The 19,930-nt window shown below is 44.9% G+C and overlaps 1 protein-coding gene across 1 annotated transcript in view; it reads left to right on the top strand.

The window, feature by feature from the left end:
* The first annotated feature begins 1,001 nt into the window (after positions 1-1,001).
* Positions 1,002-19,930, top strand: part of znf469 (zinc finger protein 469) — a 410,063-nt gene continuing 391,134 nt past the window's right edge. Inside the window, exon 1 of the mRNA XM_072518073.1 lies at positions 1,002-1,115. The gene's annotated coding sequence lies outside the window, so the exon portion shown is untranslated. The remainder of the gene's footprint in view (positions 1,116-19,930) is intronic.

Genomic DNA, 19,930 nt, shown 5'->3' with positions numbered 1-19,930 from the left:
TGATCATTTAATCTGAAAAATCTGGGGAAAAAAATTACTAATTGGTTCTGGATCTGAACAATTTTAAACAAAAAGGCGTCAAACTCCCGGGCTACCTAAACAAGATTCTGTTTTCTAATTAGCCTTCTGGCAGGCTGTACTGAAAAAATACGTATCGGGTATAGGTGCAAGTTTATTAATCAATTTACAAAAGTGGCTTCACAAATCTGTGACTCTGACCAATGAGTATTTTTAAACTTAAGTAATTTTGACAGCCGCTGCAAATGGTCCAAGTGTAGTTATGCTTTGTTGCTATTATTCCATTCAGGCATTTGGAAAAATTATTTTAAAATACGTAATTATTGTTCTAAGTCTAGTAAGTGAGCTGAAATCAAGGTTTGTTGCACTTGCCAGCAAATCCGGAATGATTGAGATGATCCTGAATGACACTCTATCTTTTTACTCTATGATCATTTACACTTCATTTTTCTTTCCCCATGTCACTTTTAAGTGACAGTGGTTTTATGTTGAAACAACATTGACAAAATGCTACTTATTGCATGGATAATATTGTCACTTTAGAGAGGAGCATGTACTCACACATGTACTCACATGTGACTGGCAGGAATAAAATAAATATAAACAATTTGTTTGATGCTGAAATAAACATTTTGCTGAGATATCCTTGAAGATGATCTGTTTTCTCTTTCAATCATCTAACTAGGACATTGTCATTTCATATCCACTTTTAATCACTCATTATTTGGCATTTTTGTAACACTTTTTTTGATTCAATATCTTCCCTCGAGAGTTAATTAAAGCAGCACTGTTGGTATTTGGCAAGGCTGTTCATTTAACATAGGCAGCAAGTCTTTAGTCAGTTTGTTGCCAAGATTTGGGCTGGATTTCAGGCAGATAAATCAAGTTGTCTTTGCTTGGCTTCCACTTCCATGCAAAATCCTGTGCTACTGGCTGCAGAGACTGGGGGGCGTGAGCTTCATTCTTGTGGTTGTGGCCACTAATGTAGACTTCTTTTTCACAGACTGCTGAAAGGCTGTGGAGGGCAGGAGTCCTGCTAGTTCATTACATTCCCAACATAGAAATGCATCTCTTGCATCCAGCCGGCTAACAGTGAGGTAAGGGCATTGCTTTTTAAGTTTTTAACTACTGTTTGCACTGAACAGGAAACATCTTAAAAGTGCTACAGCGTGGTCTATAAATCCTGAGTTGTTCGGCTGAAAACAGTTCAGTTAAGCTTGGCAGTTCTTTCTGCTTTTGGGGGAAATTTTTTTTTTAAATACTTCATGGAAAAGATTTGAAATATTTCTGTTTTTTACATTTATGATGTCATGCCACAATTTGTTGTCCTTGTGATAACGTTTAGATATTAGTATCCGCTTCATCCTTCCTGCAGGTTTATTGTTCATACTTTTCTTTTAAATACTTTTAAAATATGAGCCACAGAAAGTTTCATTCAGCTGCTGCATAGTTAGTCTTTGATATGACTGCTGTCACTTTTATTCAGCTCCGTGGGTGCTTTCTAGCATTGCAGCAGAGAGCTTTCAGTGTATTCTATTCCATGTGCTGGCCAAAATAGACTTCAGTTCAAATATTAAACCCCTGATTGGCAAGGCTCTTCCAGTGTACTGGTGTGCATTCAGTACATCAAGATGGCATGATCATGGCTTTCCAGATAGTAAATATCTACAGTGTTTCAGTTTTGTTTGGCTAATCAGTAGAATGGTGACTGCAGAGCTTTATGTAAGAGGTGGTTGGGGGTGGGGTGGGGGAGGGGAGGTAATAAAGATCGAACTGCAAAAGTCATTACTGCCCCATTAATAATGATCAGAAATTATTATTCTGAAATTATTATTACGTAGTCCTTAATCTACATTTAAATATAAACACAGAATCCCTCTGCGATAGCTTTTGTTGAGATTTCCAAACTATTCTTTGTGTTTCTCACTGACATTTCTTATTGATTGGCAAATATCTCTGAATATTTTGCTGGACATTGCAAGCATGTGATTACTTTCTCTTTGTCTTTTTAAGTGTGAATTTAAATTCCCACACCTTACAGGATGGGATGATGACAGCTCTGGTTCGATTGAATTATAATGCCTTACCTGCTTGTTATAGATAATATTGGTTTTGTAAAAAATGTACAGTACTGGAAATGCTAGGTCATGTGCAGGGTTTTTGTGCCAGTGTGTTTAATAATGAAAGATTTAAGCAATCTTGCTCTGGACTAAAACTTAGAATGCAGACTGCACCTAGAGCAATCCTTGCATCTCTTCCAGAGTCAAAATATTTAATTAGGTGAACTGTGAGTCTATCATATCTAATTATTGCCTCTGTGTCTGTGTGCTGTGGTAATATACCCTTTACATTTTATAATGCTCTAGTTTTTTTTACAGACCCACAAAATGTTTTTTTTTCTAACCAACAAACTGAATTGGAAGAAAATCTGTATTATGTACCTCCTATCATCACATACCTTTTATTCGGGTGTGAAGTGGATGTGGAGGTGTGTGACTCAGATTATGCAAATATACGAGTCTCTTGGCATTTCTCCAATACTTCATTATTATGACTGCTGTATATCTATGTACTTGCTGATCTTGCAGCTCAAGATTGAAACACATCATGCCAATACTACAAAAGTGTGCTTATGATGAATGAGTTTGAGTTGCAAATTATTGTCTGTTTGGAATCAACTTCATGAAATGAATTAGTGTACTGGTCAATTCATTTACTGTTCTATGGTTTGCTACAGTCTAAGCAGGTCGTGGTTAGCAGAGTAGAGAAGAGGTGAGAAATTGGGATAGTTCACCCTTGTTGTTTGGTCACGATGAGTGTGTTAGAGATTATGGATTGAATTTCACCGGCTACCAAATTGGTGCAGGTACACGCAGTGAACATGCATGCAAAGCTGATTTGCTGTCATTGTTGTCATTTTCGAACCCAATTTTCCAGACAACAGCATCTCTTAACTTCACGTAGTTGAACACAGGTTTAGCAACTGGAAGGAATACCCCCCACCCCAAACGCTATTTAGAGGGATAATCAACTCGCTGTACATTAATTGCTGCTTGATTTTTTTTCTCATTGTTGCTACAATCCTCCAAAATATTTGTTTCTTCCTCTAAATCATAGTCCTAAGAGTTAACGTGATGGTATTTCTTTCATGTTTTGTGAGTCGACCAAAGCTGGTAGCTGCTTTCCCTATGTGCATCAAGAGATTTTCTCTCACTATAACCCAATTTGCTAATCATTTCCAATGGGGTGTGATCAAAGGTGGCAAAGGGACACTTTGTCCTATAACCATGGTTTTCTTGATGCTTATAGTGAGGGAGAATAAATTGAAGGCGTGGGAGAGACAATACATAAATCGTCATAGCTGAGTTTCCAAATGCACAACTAGCACTGTGTTCTCAGCACCTTGATGTATGGCTGTGAAACATGGACAACATGCACCTATCAAGAAAGGAAGCTCAACAGTTTTCATCCTGTCTGTTTGCGGTGCATTCTAGGCAACAAAACATTCTATGGAACAACAAAATCAACAAATCCGGCAGTACTCTCAAAGACAAATCTCCCAGATAGGTGAGCACTCATCCTGCACATTCCCAAAGGTTTTATGTTTGGCGAGGTAGCCGTAGCCAGATGACCAGTAGGTCACCCAACGCTCCGCTTCAAGGATGCTTGCAAGTGTGACATGAAGACCCTAAACATCGATTTTGCAGCTGGGAGACACTAGCTGATGACAGAGGAAAATGACGATATCACCTGTGGACTGGAGTGTATCACCATAACAATCAGTGGCCACAGGGACTCACCAAAAGGAGCTGACACCAAAATCAACAGCCCACAACCACTTCACATGCAGCACTTAAGGAAGAACTTGCTTCTCGTTGATTGCTCTTTTCAGCCATTAGCACAATTGCACCATATCAACTACCCCATCCCCAACACATTCGATTTTGCTACATGTTCATCACCTTTTATAGTTTAATTTAAAGTTCCAAAAGTCTCCAAGGAGTGGCGCGGCAAGTGCTGAGGACATTATACTAACTTCAAAGTTTCTGCAAAAATACATTGCTCCCAGATATGCTGTAGTAGGTATTCCCCTCGTAATAAATACAGCACAACTCAGAGAATAAACAAAGGTCACATTGAGCAGGACAAACTGCTGAAAGTGAATGGAAGGGAGAAGGGCTCCGAACAAGAGGCAGTACCTGTACAGAGTGTCAGGGAATAATGTGTGGGATATCTGCACTTCAGTAAGGATACCATCACTGAAATCAGCCACCTGCTTCAGCCACAAATGCAACCACAGAGCAGATTAAGGATTGCAATGAAGGTGATCTTGCCAATTATCTTTTATGCACCTGGATGCTTCCACACTGGATCTGGAGCAGGTTAGCACATCCCGCAATTTGCTGTCCAACAGGGCAGGACGGTAGCACAGTGGGTAGTACTCTTGCTTCACAGCGCCAAGGTCCCAGGTTCGATTCCCGGCTTGGGTTACTGTCCGTGCAGAGTCTGCACGTTCTCCCTGTGTCTGTGGGTTTCCTTCGGATGCTCCGGTTTCCTCCCACAAGTCCTGAAAGACGTGCTGTTAGGTGAATTGGACACTGAATTCTCCTTCAGTGGACCCAAACAGGCACCGTAATGTGGTGACTAGGGGCTTTTCACAGTGACTTCATTGCAGTGTTAATGTAAGCCTACTTGTGACAATAAAGATTATTTTTAAAAAATTAATTTGCAAGGGAGCTCAGTGTGATTCTCGAGTGAAAGGGTGTGAATGACTTTTATTCTCTTTTCCCAGAGGCAAGCAGACAGAGCGAGTACCTGGCAATAGAATTGCAGGCTTTCCAATGGGGAAGGGTGCCATTGACTGCCATCGTGAGCACTGTGTGCTAATTTCCTCCTCTATTGGAACAAATAGAGATTCCACTTCCTCAATGACCAACTGATGTATGGGCAGAGAATCATGTGGGTCAGTGCCTGGTATCCTAACAGCAGTCATGTTGATTTCTTTCTGCGGCAGTCAGCTATGCCAGCTGCTTGTCAGCTACCATAGCAAACCAAAGAGTGACTTTTGGGAGGTGAGGATGGTCCACTGATGACAAAGCTGATGATTTCAGTGCACAGCCTACACACTCATGTGCAACATTTATTTGGTGAAAGCCTGCACAAAATCTAATACAAACACACCATTGGCATGTTGAGACAACACTTTGCTGACTGGACTATGATGGAGGAGCCCTGTAGTATTTGGAAGAAAGGTGTCATGAGTCTGATACATGCCGCGCAATCTGGCCATCGTGAGGGTATAGCCCTGATCACCAACTATAGGGTGAGCAACTGAGGAGCAGGTACATGAGGAGGAAGAGGAAAGGCCGAGGAAGCCACCCCCCCCACCCCCCCACCCACCCCCCCCACTACCACCGCTCCATGTTACTAATATCCAATGGAGTACTTTGTAGGACACTGTGCTTCACATTTCTGAGGCAACTGGGTTCAGAAGACTCTGGTGGAATTGTGGAGCAGTGTTGGTTCAGGGAAATTTCCAGATGCAGTGGCAATTTGATGACAATTGGCACTCCTCTAAAATCTGGGCAATCATTGCTTCACCTAATCTCTGACGTTAACACAAATCCTTCTCACATTGAAGTTAACTTTGATGGGACTCAGCAAATTCTAACACTGTATCAAGGTCTCCATTATAGCCTCCAAAAGCCTTGGAGCCTGCCCTCTCTCTTTTTGTGTCATTCCTTATTCTTTCTCTAGTCAGATTATCATCAACCATGATTTCCAACACCTGTTCCAGCACACTTCACCTGTTAAGCAGGCTATCTTAAGTAGTGTTGACCAGGTTTACGTGGTGCTCGCAGGTCATGATGTTGTTGGCCGCTTGCTGATGTACTCAGCCAATCAAAAGGACAGTGAGAGTTGGCTCACTGATACAGAAATCCGGGAAATGAGAAGGCAGCATGAAGTTGCTCTACTGCCTGTGTTGCAATCAATAGGTGCAGGCAAATCATGCATAATGATCCTTGCACCCTATTTTTGGGGACTATTCCCTTTAGCCCCAGAGTGCCATGTAAAGATTTAACAGATTTATCTTACCTTGGGTAATGCAATCCAGACAATTCAGTGTCCTCAGAAAAAGACAAAACTGAAGGTATCCATTTGGAAATTACTGTGAAGGTGTTATTGTACAAACACTAAAATTTCCACATCACAGTTTTGGAAAATATATGACTACATGGAAACCTGCATTATAAATGTAACTGTAAATTACCAGGACTACGACATGCATCTTTATACTCCACAGCTGAAAGTGGCTAATATAATTCATTTTTCAAGTAACACATCACTGCAACAGTACCACAGCTACATTGTGAATCTCTATACACTTGTAGCATTTATTTCAAGTACAGTTCTGCCTGGCCTTATATAGCTTCAATTGAGAACAAGCCCATTAAGCTAAAGTAGTATGGCTGTTTTGTCCTGGTTTTCATCTGGATCAGTAGCAACAAAAAGATTAATTTAAAATACATCAAAAAATGTAATTGTCATCATTAAATTAACTGTGTTCCTGCAGCAATCTTTTGTTCCCAGAATGAAATGATGAATGCAATATTAAGAGCAAATGTGGTTCTTCTATTAGTTTATTTCTGCAGTGATTTCTTGCTCCTTCAGCTGTCTTGGACTATTTCTATAAAGCTGAATTGCTCATCCGAAGTGTTTACTTGCTCCTCCAGATTGTCTGGTCCCTGTAATGTTTCTTGTGTCCCCTTTGTTCTGTCACCACCCATTTCTATAATGCTGTTCAACATTGGGTAAATTTGAGATGTGAGAATTTGCATGATAAATTGGCAACCTCCCTGGGATATTACCTCAGAACAAAATGAAACAAATGTTTAAAAGCAACATGCAGTAACCCCCCATTCATTGCGCAGGATGGTTTGTCTGTGCTTCAGTGAAAATGATTTAGCCTATTCTGCTGATTTAAGCCGTCCAAAGTATTTTCCTTCAGTTATTGTTGGAGGAAGAGTCCTGTCTCCTGGTGACTACTGGAGCCATTTTCAGTCAATCACTATCAGAAATATCCTTCACACGAAGCTCCCATGCCAAACAGGAAAAGTTGGCTTCAGTACAAAGGCAACTACTAAAAAACTCTATTAAATTCGCTTTTACATTTAAAACAAATTCTGGTGCACCCTTGTAATGCAATCACATTGCCAGGCATTTGTGATTATCCAAAATCAGACCAAACTGTGCTCCACACATACATTGGATAATGCATGGATTCTTCCTCAAAATGTACACAAATCCTTTGGGTATACAACAAATTATTGCCTGAACTTCAGTGGGTGATCGGCATAAATCCTGTGTAGCTATTTTAAAAGGTTCCACCAGTTAGTTGCCCACCTGAAAATGGCCGGACATGGTGGGTGGAAGTGAAATGGGCGTCAAGAAATTGCTCGTCAGGACCCAGGAACAATACCCACCACTCGGGTAAATGGCTGGTTCTCTGGGTGATAACGGTCTGGAGGACTCCCGTGATTGGGTTAGCTGGGAGCCCAGAGCATTGGAAGCCTTGCATTTCCTTGTGGGGCCCGGAGGAACAGCCCTGCGTAGACCACTCGTTAAAACAGTAGTCATGCTCTAAAAATGTTGAGTCCAATGTGCATATTTAAAGACAGACCCTTACAGTTTTCATCAGGGGCCCTTGCTGCCTAATGGGAAGAGTGAGTTAAAGTTGAAGACCAAGCAGAAGATCAATGGATAAATGTCTGTTAATTACCTACCTGCCTGATTTTAGCTGAATAGACTGGATTAAAATCAACTCTACTGTTTCCGGGAGCCCATGTGAAAATTATTTGGCATCAATATGCTGTATTTGGATCCCCTGTTTGTCATGTGAGAACAGTCTTTAAAACGACAAGTGAAAACTATAATTTTAAAATGAAATGACAAAATAAATTGGCTGCATACATCTCTTGCAGCATCCATAATGTGTCTGTATTGAATATTGGCCTATCCTGAAAATGTTTTCCAGACTTCAGCTCAGAACTGTGATTGATGGGCACTGGTTTAGAAAGCCAGATTTTTCTCTTATTCTCTGTTGTTTTCAAACCCAGATTGGCAGATAACCACAATCTGCCTGAAGTCATTGGTTCACTTAGCAACTTTGCTGGTGCAGTTGACTTCCACAGTGCTGAGTGGATGATGGATTTCCCATATTGGCATGCATGCATTTGTGGTACTGAGCAGTATCATTGAGAAAGATCATGGCTGAAGCAGGATTGGAGGTACTCCAGTTGGCCTGCAGGTATTGCAGTTGGCTGTGGCAACTAGAGGACAAGAAATTCGGATACAGTTCCTGCTTTTGCTGGCTATCAATTACCCCCTGTTGTAAGGTGTAGGGTGGAGTGAGAGATGGGGTGGCAGCAATTAACGAAGATTTTGGAAGAGTCAGATATTGTGATATAATTGATGCATGGGGAGCAGGAATAGACCATTTGGCTTCTGACTCTGTTCAGCCTGGAGTACAGTGGGAAATACATGCAGTATTTTACTCAACAAGTAAGGCAATTATATTTTTCCACTGGTGTAGCATTTATCATCATAGAATTTACAATGCAGAAGGAGGCCGTTCGGTCCATCGAGTCTGCATTGGCTCTTGGAAAGTTCGCCCTACTTAAGCCCACGCCTCCACCCTATCCCCATAACCCAGTAACCCCACTTAACCTTTTTGGACACTAAGGGCAATTTATCATGGCCAATCCACCTAACCTGCACATCTTTGGACTGTGGGAGGAAACCGGAGCATGCAGAGGAAACCCACGTAGTCACGGGGAGAACGTGTAATCTCCACACAGACAGTGACCCAAGCCAGGAATCGAACCTGGAACTGTGAAGCAACTGTGCTGACCACTATGCTACAATGCTGCCCTTTTTTTTTACAAAAATTTATTTTATTCATAAAATTTATAAAAGTACTTAACATGCTAGTTCAAAGTTGGCATTTCTTAAAGTGTAAACCCAATCAGTTTTTTCCAATGCAGTTTATTACTTGCTACAATTGTAGTTTACAATTGTAGTTCATGCTTACAAGATTCTTCACATGGCAGAAATAGAGCCCGAGGGATTTTACCCAGTTTCCAACTCCTCAATTTACTATGGCTGATAGGTCTCAAACAGCTTTAATGCATCCCTCAGCTTGAATCCCGCACCTTGGAAAGTGCTAGTCTGAACTAGGTCATGGGCAACCCTTTGCACTTGAAAACCATCAGGTTTCGGCCGACTAAAGGATGTCTTACTGAGCTGTCTTCCAGTTATAGTTAGTGTTTATCACGGTGTGTTGGGAACAGCACAGAAAGCACAGAGTCTTAGGCCATGGAGAATAAAATTCAACAAAAACCACTTCATCCTGTCATGATTTGCAAACATGCAGCGAATGAACACATAGAATAGGACACGACCAATGAGCAGTCAGGACACTCAGGGGTGGTATCTCACTATAAAAGGGATGAGGCACTCACACCTCACCTCTTTCCACAGACCAACATCTACAGAGTGAGACAGGATGTATCCTCAGCATCACACCCCAGCACGTGGCTTAGAGCAAGGCTGGTTCAGTTAGACTGAGTTACTACATTTAGATTAGCAGAGAGTCGAACTCATTGAGAACTGTGCTAATAGTTCAATAAAACACATTGAACTCACTGCAAAGTCTGGAGCATCTATCACTCAAAACTGAATCAAGTGGCAGCTTGTGTTATTCCAAATTACATAACACAACACATCCCTTTCCAGGCCGCATTTGCAAAGGCACATTCCAGAAGGAGGTGGAAAACAATCTCTTCCTCCTTCTCACCATGCACCAGCCAAGCTACATCTTGGTGCTTGTTTGAATGTTCTGGTGATGAAGCATTCTGCCAAATTGCTTTGACAGTCTGATAAGGGATCATTCAGCAGGATCCAAGATCTGCTTTTCCTGCAGTGCTTCGCACACATTACATGTAGATAATTGCCTGATGGACTTCTGGTCAAAGGTGGTTTATTGCATAAACCTTTCCAAAAGGGATATGTGTATATGGTTCAACTGAATGGAGCGTGCCATGGTAACGTAGTCCGACCATCTTTTGCAACATCGGAGACAGGCAGAAACTCAGCACTTGTGATGCTTGGTATTAGCATACCACGGGTCCACACACATGATGCAGCCACACACAACAGTGGTCATCAGGACGAGATTGATGTTGGGTATGTCTTTCTTTTATCTAGAGGTTTATACATTGTGTTCTGTGATTCATTTTTGATCGTCAGATGAAGTGGACGATGACTTGGATGATGGCCACTATGGAGGAGTGGGTCCGGGGCAGTGTGCCAAGTACAGTAACACCGAGAGCACCCCACACCTGATGACCAGATTTTTGCCCAAAGTGTACAAATATCACAGCACCTTGAATAGTCTGACCTGCAGGGGAAGGGGAAAAGAAACATAGCCTTGCTCTTAGTCATAATTTACATTGGCTCTTGAAGTCTGTTTGAAGTGGTTGCGGATGCTCATCAGTCTGCACAGTGACAGTGGATCCAAGTAGAAGATGGCAATTTCGTCCATTTAGAGGACATTTACCTGAAGCCTTCGCTGCCTAGGATTGTCATCCCTCTTATGTCCATATCCTTCTCGATGGACTTAATAAAAAATTCAAAAACAACATACGAGCAAGACAACAAAGGACAAAACGGGGCAACCTTGCCTGACTCCAGATTTGATCAGAAAGCTTTCCAATTCCCATCGATTGATTTAAACTGCGCTATTGGTGTTTATGTGAAACATTTGGGTCCAATTAGTAACGGATTTATGCTTTATGAGGCCCGGTGCTCACCTTCATTTCTGGTTTCCCCCCTCCAATGACATTGTGCCCCTAAAATAACATTGCACCCCTCCCCAATGATGTCATACCCATCCCAACCCCATCCTCCCTCGCCCAACGCAAAGGTGCAAACCACAAAAATACACAAATTGATCACTGTTTAACTGCTTTAGTACATTTTAACTTGTTAAAACGCAATGTATGATTAATTACTGAATTGAAATCCAAGTGCAATTTAAAGTCATGATGGAACAATAGCAGCAACCATTAATGCAGTCAATGCACTGTATTGCATTTCTGCAGAAAACGTGACTGTCTTCTGTTGTCTATATATTGGCCGGGATTCTCCGCTGGCGGAATGCTCCGGTTTGCTGGCGCCTGGGGGTTTCCTGATGGCGTGGGGCTGTCCCGCAATGGGTAACCCCATTGACCGGCCGGCATAACGGAGAATCCCGCCAGCAGGTCAAGGCAGAAATGTGGCGCAGCGGGGCGGAGAATCCAGCCCAATTTCACCAAAACAACATTGACATGAATGGAAAAATTTCAATTGTGGTTAATGCTATGCAATATAAATTCTAGTGCCTCGCAAATCAAAATCAATCTGTACAATATAGAACATCATTTTGGGAGTCATGGAAAAGCATGTTCTTATTAGAGACATCTTTCAGAAAGATGATTTAAAATGGATGTTATATTAATTACAAAACTATAGATATTGGTAGGTCAGTGGTTATAATATATTAGAGAGAATTTCAGGAAAATATTGCAGTCCACATCCTTTGATGTACTTGTAGGCATTTCTAGTTACATTTTGATCTGGATCAGCTATTTCCAAGATGTGATAAATTAGAACTAGATTAAATATGACAAGATAATGTAGGTTTCCATTAAACAAGGGTTTCTGTGAAAATATGAAGTTACTCTGAAACAAATATATTTTGTAATGTGGGTGAACAGTTTCTATTTCTCCTTGGAATAAACAGCAGTTTAATACATTTTAGAGGGGCGTGATCTAACGGAAATAAAATAGTCCCATGTCAAGCAAGTTTGCTGGCTGTTTCCCGGCGCTATCTAATGGGACCCTGTTTTATTTTGGGGCCTCAGCAGGGAACACCCTGCCGAGGCCGCACTTAGTCTTGTTTCCTGCACGAGGGAAGTCCGATGGCACCCCGATCTCGAGTTATCCCAATGCAAATCCCCCAATTCACCTTTAAGGGGGTCATCATGTCCCCATACTCACCTATTAAGAGCAGAGCAGCCCTGTGTCCAATCCCTGGCATGGGCAAAATACCACCCTCGACACCTTGACACTACCAGCCTGGCATCCTGGCAGCTGCCCTCCTAGGCTGACAATGCCAACTGGGCACCCTGGTGGTGCTTGGGTGGGACCCAGGTGACACTGCTGCGGTTCCCAGGAGGCACTGCCAGGGTGCCTAGGTTGCACTGACAGCGTGCCCGGCAAGCATCAGGGAGGCCAAGTTACCCTAGTAGCATCTCATACCCCACGTCAATGGCCTTGCCTCGCTGCTGGCTCGACTGCCTGGTTATGGCCTGCCCAGCCATGCTCAGTCCTGACCTGAGGGTCAGGACGCCCTTGTTTACGTCAATGGCTGCTTGCTTCAGAGCCCTGACCTGTTGACTCACCACCTCTTACCCTCGTGGCTTTTTTCGGCAATTCACCCGTCCCCAGCAGCGCCTCACACCTTACCTCAATAACTTTGCCTCACTGCTGGCTCAGTGGCCTGGCTATGGCCTGTCCAGCTTTGGCCTGGGGATCAAGTCGCCTCTGCTCCTTTGAACAATGGCTTGCTTCTGTGTCCCATTCGGTTGGCTGGCTCACCACTTCTCCCTATCATGATTCTTTTCATCAATTCACAAAAAAGTTAGTTGAGTAAACACAGAAAATCTTTGCGTTGACACCTCCCTCTCTCCCATCTAGTCACCTACACATTCGCCAGTGTTTTCCTGTCCTGAAGGGACTCGACCAATGAGAGTCTGATGTTGCTCTGCATTGTCAGCTGATCGGCTCATATCAGCAAATGCAGAGCTGTCAGGCTCTGATTGGTGCCCAAAGACACCGGCCAGCATGGGGCCTTCCCATTGGTTAGGCACAGTGTGTTTCATTGTGATATACCATCAATTCACAGCGAGGCCATACAAACAAGCGAATGAAGGCTTTATTGCACAAAGAACTAGCCTGCCAGTGACTTCTGTACAAATGAGCGCCACCCACTGGGCGCAGGACTTCTGCCTCGACCCGTGCGGGGGGGGGGGGGGGGGGGGGGGGGGGGGGGCGGAGCCAGAGGCGGAGCCCACCGGGGTTCCAGCTCAATCCTTAAAAGGTTAAAGGTGGACTTCCGGGTGCGGCAATGACCAGCTGAGTCGCACGTTTCGGCATCTCCCGTTGGAACGGACTTTTGGGCTCTTAATAGGAGCCCCAACGGCAATTTAAACGGCCAAAAACAGTGCGGTAAACCAGAAGGGAATCCCCCCGGACACGCATGGAAAAGGGAAAGGATAGCGGCCGGATTACGGAGGATCCTCTGGAGCAGCGTCAAGGAAGGGAAGCTCAAAGCAAGATGGCGTCGGAAGGTGGCCGTTTGTTATGGGGCCCGGAGCAACAAGAGTTCCTGCGGCGCTGTGTGGAAGAGCTGAAGAAGGAGTTGAAGAAGGAAGCGTTGGCCCCGATATTACAGGCGATTGAAGGGCTAAAGGAGGATCAGAGGACCCAAGAGCTGGAGCTTCGGGTCGTGAAGGCAAAGACTGCTGAAAACGAGGATGAAATACAGGGCCTGGTGGTGAAGGCAGAAACGCACAAGGCACAGCACAAAAGGTGTGTGGAGAGGTTTGAAGCACTGGAGAATAACTCGAGGAGGAAGAATTTAAGGATCCTGGGTCTTCCAGAAGGGGCGGACGTCGGGACATATGTGAGCACGATGCTTCACTCGCTAATAGGATCGGAGGCCCTGATGGGCCCTTTGGAGGTGGAGGGAGCCTATCGAGTTCTGGCGCGAAGACCAAAGGCTGGAGGAATACCTCGAGCTATAGTGGTGAGGTTTCTCCGCTACAATGACAGAGAGACGGTCCTCAGATGGGCGAAGAAAACTCGGAGCTGCAGGTGGGAGAACGCGGTGATCCGCGTATACCAGGATTGGAGTGCGGAGGTGGCGAGAAGGAGGGCAAGTTTCAATCGGGCTAAGGCGGTGCTTCACAAAAAGAAGGTTCAATTTGGAATGTTGCAACCGGCGAGACTGTAGGTCACACACCAAGGGAAGCACCACTACTTTGAGACGGCAGAAGAGGCGTGGACATTCATTGTGGACGAGAAGCTGGAATAGTCTGGCGAGAGAAAGAGCTTCTGGGACAAAGTGGTGGGGTGATTATGTGGGGCGAGGAAGGGGAAGGGAGGGGGGGGGGAGGATTTTTCAATTTGTTAATTCTGTGATCCTGTAACTTTTCTCTCTTCCCCATGTTGGGGGGGGGGGAGTATGAGGAACTGTGGGCGCCGGTGGGACGGAAAGGGGAAGCAGAAGGGAAATGCACCATTAGGGGCGGGGCCGAGTGGGAAACACGGGCTTTGTTCCCGCGCTATGGTAATTGTGGCGGGAACGGGGACGCAGGAAGGAGGGGGCCTCGCACAGTGGGGGCCGAGGACAAGGGGGGAAGCCGAGGTCAGCCAGAGTTCGCTGACTTCTGGGAGTAACATGGGGGGTGCAACTACGCTAGAGGTGGATCTAGCGGAGAGGGGGGGGTTAACTGGGTCGCTGCTGCTAAGGAGAAGGGGGAGCTGTTATGGGATGGGGTGGTCGAGGCGGGAGGGCACCATCGGTGGGATATACGGGTACGTGGGAACCGGGTGAGGAGCTGGGTTAAAAAAGGGGATGGCTAGTCGACAAGGGTGGGGGGGGGGTAAAGAGCCCCCCAACCCGGCTGATCACGTGGAACGTGAGAGGGCTGAACGGGCCGATTAAAAGGGCACGGGTACTCGCACACCTAAATAAATTAAGGGCAGATGTGGTTATGTTGCAGGAGACGCACCTGAAACTGATAGACCAGGTCAGACTACGTAAAGGATGGGTGGGGCAAGTGTTCCATTCGGGTTTAGATGCGAAGAATAGGGGGGTGGCTATCTTAGTGGGGAAAAGGGTACTGTTTGAGGCAAAGACCATAGTGGCGGATAGTGGGGGTAGATATGTGATGGTGAGTGGCAGATTGCAAGGGGAGGCGGTGGTTCTGGTGAACGTATACGCCCCGAACTGGGATGATGCAAATTTTATGAGACGTATGTTGGGACGTATCCCGGACCTAGAGGCGGGAAAGTTGGTAATGGGGGGAGACTTCAATACGGTGCTTGATCCAGGGCTGGACCCGTCAAGGTCCAGGACCGGGAGGAGGCCAGCAGCGGCCAGGGTGCTCAAGGACTTCATGGAGCAGATGGGAGGGGTAGATCCCTGGAGATTTAGTAGGCCTAGGAGTAAGGAGTTCTCATTTTTCTCCCATGTTCACAATGTATACTCACGGATAGACTTTTTTGTCTTGGGAAGGGCACTGATTCCGAAGGTGACAGGGACGGAGTATACGGCCATAGCCATTTCGGACCACGCTCCACATTGGGTAGACCTGGAGGTAGGAGAGAAAAAAGAACAGCACCCACTCTGGAGAATGGATATGGGCTTATTGGCGGATGAGGGGGTATGTCTAAGGGTGAGGGGGTGTATCGAAAGGTACTTGGAGCTTAATGACAATGGAGAGGTTCAGGTGGGAGTGGTCTGGGAGGCGTTGAAGGCGGTGGTCAGAGGGGAACTGATATCCATAAGGGCACATAAAGGGAAGCAAGAGGGTAAAGATAATAGAATCCCCTACAACTACAACTTGCCTCACAGCTTCCCTACTGTTTTGTTCTCTCTATTTCTTCGGGCCTAATTTCGGGAGCCGTTCGGAGGAGGAGGAGCAGTCTCTGTGAGTATAAAAACCTAACGGTAACTTCCTGTTTTCCAGTTGTTGTTTTTTTCCAAAAGTGACGTCAGAGGGAAGCTGTGATCTGAGTGGTTGATAGCAAATCTGCCCCAAATTAAAAAAAAAAACACAGCTAAACTCATAAACTTAAATTAAACTAATTAATTAATTAGTGATGGCTGGTCAGGTGATGTGCTTGAGCTGCTTGATGTGGGAGCTGGCAGATCCCATTGCGAGCTGCAGTGACCACATCTGCAGTAAGTGTTGGCTGCTCGAAGAGCTCCGGCTCAGAGTTGATGAGCTGGAGTCTGAGCTTCAAACACTGAGGCACATCCGGGAGGGGGAGACTTACCTGGACACTGTGTTTCAGGAGGAAGTCACACCTGTCAGAGTAAGTAGTTTAAATCCTGCCAGTGGCCAGGGACAGCAGGGTGTGACTGCAAGTCAGGCAGGTAAAGGGAACCAGCAGTCAGGAACTCAGGAGCCTCAGCCCTTGACTCTGTCCAACAGGTATGAGGCACTTGCTCCCTGTGTGGATGGCGAACAGGGCTGCAGGAAGGATGAGTCAGCTGACCAAGGCACCATGGTTCAGCAGGCCATTCAAGGGGAGGGAGTAAATAGGCAAGTTGTAGTTGTAGGGGATTCTATTATCAGGGGGATAGATAGTATCCTTTGTGAGCAGGATAAAGAGTCCCGCATGGTATGTTGCCTGCCCGGTGCTAGGGTGTGGGACATCTCTGACCGGCTTGAAAGGATACTGGAGAGGGAGGGGGAGGATCCAGTTGCTGTGGTCCATGTCGGTACCAACAACATAGGCAAGTCTAGGAAAGAGGACCTGTTTAGAGATTATAAAGAGCTAGGATTCAAATTAAAAAACAGGTCCTCAAGGGTCAGAATCTCCAGATTACTGCCCGAGCCACGTGCAAATTGGCATAGGGAGGCAAGAATAAGGGAAGTTAACACGTGGCTGAAAGAGTGGTGTGGGAAAGAGGGGTTCCTTTTCATGGGACACTGGCATCAGTTTTGGGACAGGGGGGACCTATACCGTTGGGATGGTCTCCACCTGAACCGAGCTGAGACCAGTGTTCTGGCGAAAAGAATAAATAGGGTGGTCAATAGGACTTTAAACTAAAGATGGGGGGGGAAGGGAAAGTCAGGGAACCAAGAGGTGAAGTAATCAGTGGGAAGCGTAGCTGCTTAGGAATACAAAAAAGCACGAAAAGACAAAACTCAGGAGAGGTTACGATAGTCCCCATCCCACAAAATATGACACAGTGTATGGAAAGGCTCAGTAAACCAAGGTCCACCACACTAAGAAAACAAAAAGGGACGGTCAATAGAGAATTAAAGGTGCAATATTTAAATGCGCGCAGTTTACGGAACAAGGTAGATGAGCTTGTGGCCCAGATTGTGACTGGCAGGTATGATGTGGTAGGCATCACAGAGACATGGTTGCAGGGGGTTCAGGACTGACATTTAAACATCCAGGGATTCACAACCTATCGAAAAGACAGGGAGGCGGGCAGAGGGGGCGGGGTTGCCTTGTTAATTAGGAATGAAATTAAATCAATAGCACTAAATGACATAGGGTCAGATGATGTGGAGTCTGTGTGGGTAGAGTTGAGGAACCACAAAGGCAAAAAAACCATAATGGGAGTTATGTACAGGCCTCCTAACAGTGGCCAGGACCGGGGGCACAAAATGCACCACGAAATAGAAAGTGCATGTCAGAAAGGCAAGGTCACAGTGATCATGGGGGACTTCAATATGCAGGTGGACTGGGTAAATAATGCTGCCAGTGGACCCAAGGAAAGGGAATTAATTGAATGTTTACAGGAGGGCTTTTTGGAACAGCTTGTGATGGAGCCCACGAGGGAACAGGCCATTCTGGACTTAGTTTTATGTAATGAGCCAGACTTGATTAAAGATCTTAAAGTAAGGGAGCACTTAGGAGGCAGTGATCATAATATGGTAGAATTCAATCTCCAATTTGAAAGAAAGAAGGTAGAATCAGATGTAAAGGTGTTACAGTTAAATAAAGGTAACTACAGGGGCATGAGGGAGGAACTAACGAAAATCGACTGGGAGCAGAGCCTAGTGGGAAAGACAGTAGAACAGCAATGGCATGAGTTTCTGGGAGTAATTGAGAACACAGTACAGAGGTTCATCCCAAAGAAAAGAAAGGTTATCAGAGGGGGGATTAGGCAGCCATGGCTGACAAAGGAAGTTAGGGAATGCATCAAAGCAAAAGAGAAAGCCTATAATGTGGCAAAGAGTAGTGGGAAGTCAGAAGATTGGGAAGGCTACAAAAACAGAGGATAACAAAGAGAGAAATAAGGAAGGAGAGGATCAAATATGAAGGTAGGCTAGCCAGTAACATTAGGAATGATAGTAAAAGTTTCTTTAAATACATTAAAAACAAACGGGAGGCAAAAGTTGACATTGGGCTGCTCCAAAATGACGCTGGTAATTTTGTGATGGGAGACAAGGAAATAGCTGAGGAACTAAATAAGTACTTTGCGTCAGTCTTCACAGTAGAAGACATGAGTAATATCCCAACAATTCCGGAGAGTCAGGGGGCAGAGTTGAATATGATAGTCATCACAAAGGAGAAAGTGCTAGAGAAACTAAGAGGTCTAAAAATTGATAAATCTCCGGGCCCAGATGGACTACATCCTAGAGTTCTAAAGGAGATAGCTGAAGAAATAGTGGAGGCGTTAGTTATGATCTTTCAAAAGTCACTGGACTCAGGGAAAGTCCCAGAGGATTGGAAAATCGCTGGTGTAACCCCCCTGTTCAAGAAGGGAACAAGGAAAAAGATGGAAAATTATAGGCCAATTAGCCTAACCTCGGTTGTTGGCAAGATTCTAGAATCCATTGTTAAGGATGAGATTTCTAAATTCTTGGAAGTGCAAGGTCAGATTAGGACAAGTCAGCATGGATTTAGTAAGGGGAGGTCGTGCCTGACAAACCTGTTAGAGTTCTTTGAAGAGATAACAAATAGGTTAGACCAAGGAGAGCCAATGGATGTTATCTATCTTGACTTCCAAAAGGCCTTTGATAAGGTGCCTCATGGGAGACTGCTGAGTAAAATAAGGGCCCATGGTATTCGAGGCAAGGTACTAACATGGATTGACGATTGGCTGTCAGGCAGAAGGCAGAGAGTTGGGATAAAAGGTTCTTTTTCGGAATGGCAACCGGTGACGAGTGGTGTCCCGCAGGGTTCAGTGTTGGGGCCACAGCTGTTCTCTTTATATATTAACGATCTAGATGACCGGACTGGGGGCATTCTGGCTAAGTTTGCCGATGATACAAAGATAGGTGGAGGGGCAGGTAGTATGGAGGAGGTGGGGAGGCTGCAGAAAGATTTAGACAGTTTAGGAGAGTGGTCCAAGAAATGGCTGATGAAATTCAACGTGGGCAAGTGCGAGGTCTTGCACTTTGGAAAAAAGAATAGAGGCATGGACTATTTTCTAAACGGTGACAAAATTCATAACGCTGAAGTGCAAAGGGACTTGGGAGTCCTAGTCCAGGATTCTCTAAAGGTAAACTTGCAGGTTGAGTCCGTAATTAAGAAAGCAAATGCAATGTTGTCATTCATCTCAAGAGGCTTGGAATATAAAAGCAGGGATGTACTTCTGAAGCTTTATAAAGCATTAGTTAGGCCCCATTTAGAATACTGTGAGCAATTTTGAGCCCCACACCTCAGGAAGGACATACTGGCACTGGAGCGGGTCCAGCGGAGATTCACACGGATGATCCCAGGAATGGTAGGCCTAACATACGATGAACGTCTGAGGATCCTGGGATTATATTCATTGGAGTTTAGGAGGTTGAGGGGAGATCTAATAGAAACTTACAAGATAATGAATGGCTTAGATAGGGTGGATGTAGGGAAGTTGTTTCCATTAGCAGGGAGACTAGGACCCAGGGGCACAGCCTTAGAATAAAAGGGAGTCACTTTAGAACAGAGATGAGGAGAAATTTCTTCAGCCAGAGAGTGGTGGGTCTGTGGAATTCATTGCCACAGAGGGTGGTGGAGGCCAGGACGTTGAGTGTCTTTAAGACAGAAGTTGATAAATTCTTGATTTCTCGAG

This window comes from Scyliorhinus torazame, chromosome 10, assembly GCF_047496885.1.
Source record: "Scyliorhinus torazame isolate Kashiwa2021f chromosome 10, sScyTor2.1, whole genome shotgun sequence".
NCBI classification, from domain to species: domain Eukaryota; kingdom Metazoa; phylum Chordata; class Chondrichthyes; order Carcharhiniformes; family Scyliorhinidae; genus Scyliorhinus; species Scyliorhinus torazame.
Note: the sequence above shows the minus strand (reverse complement) of the source record. Positions and strands in the feature narration are given on the sequence as shown.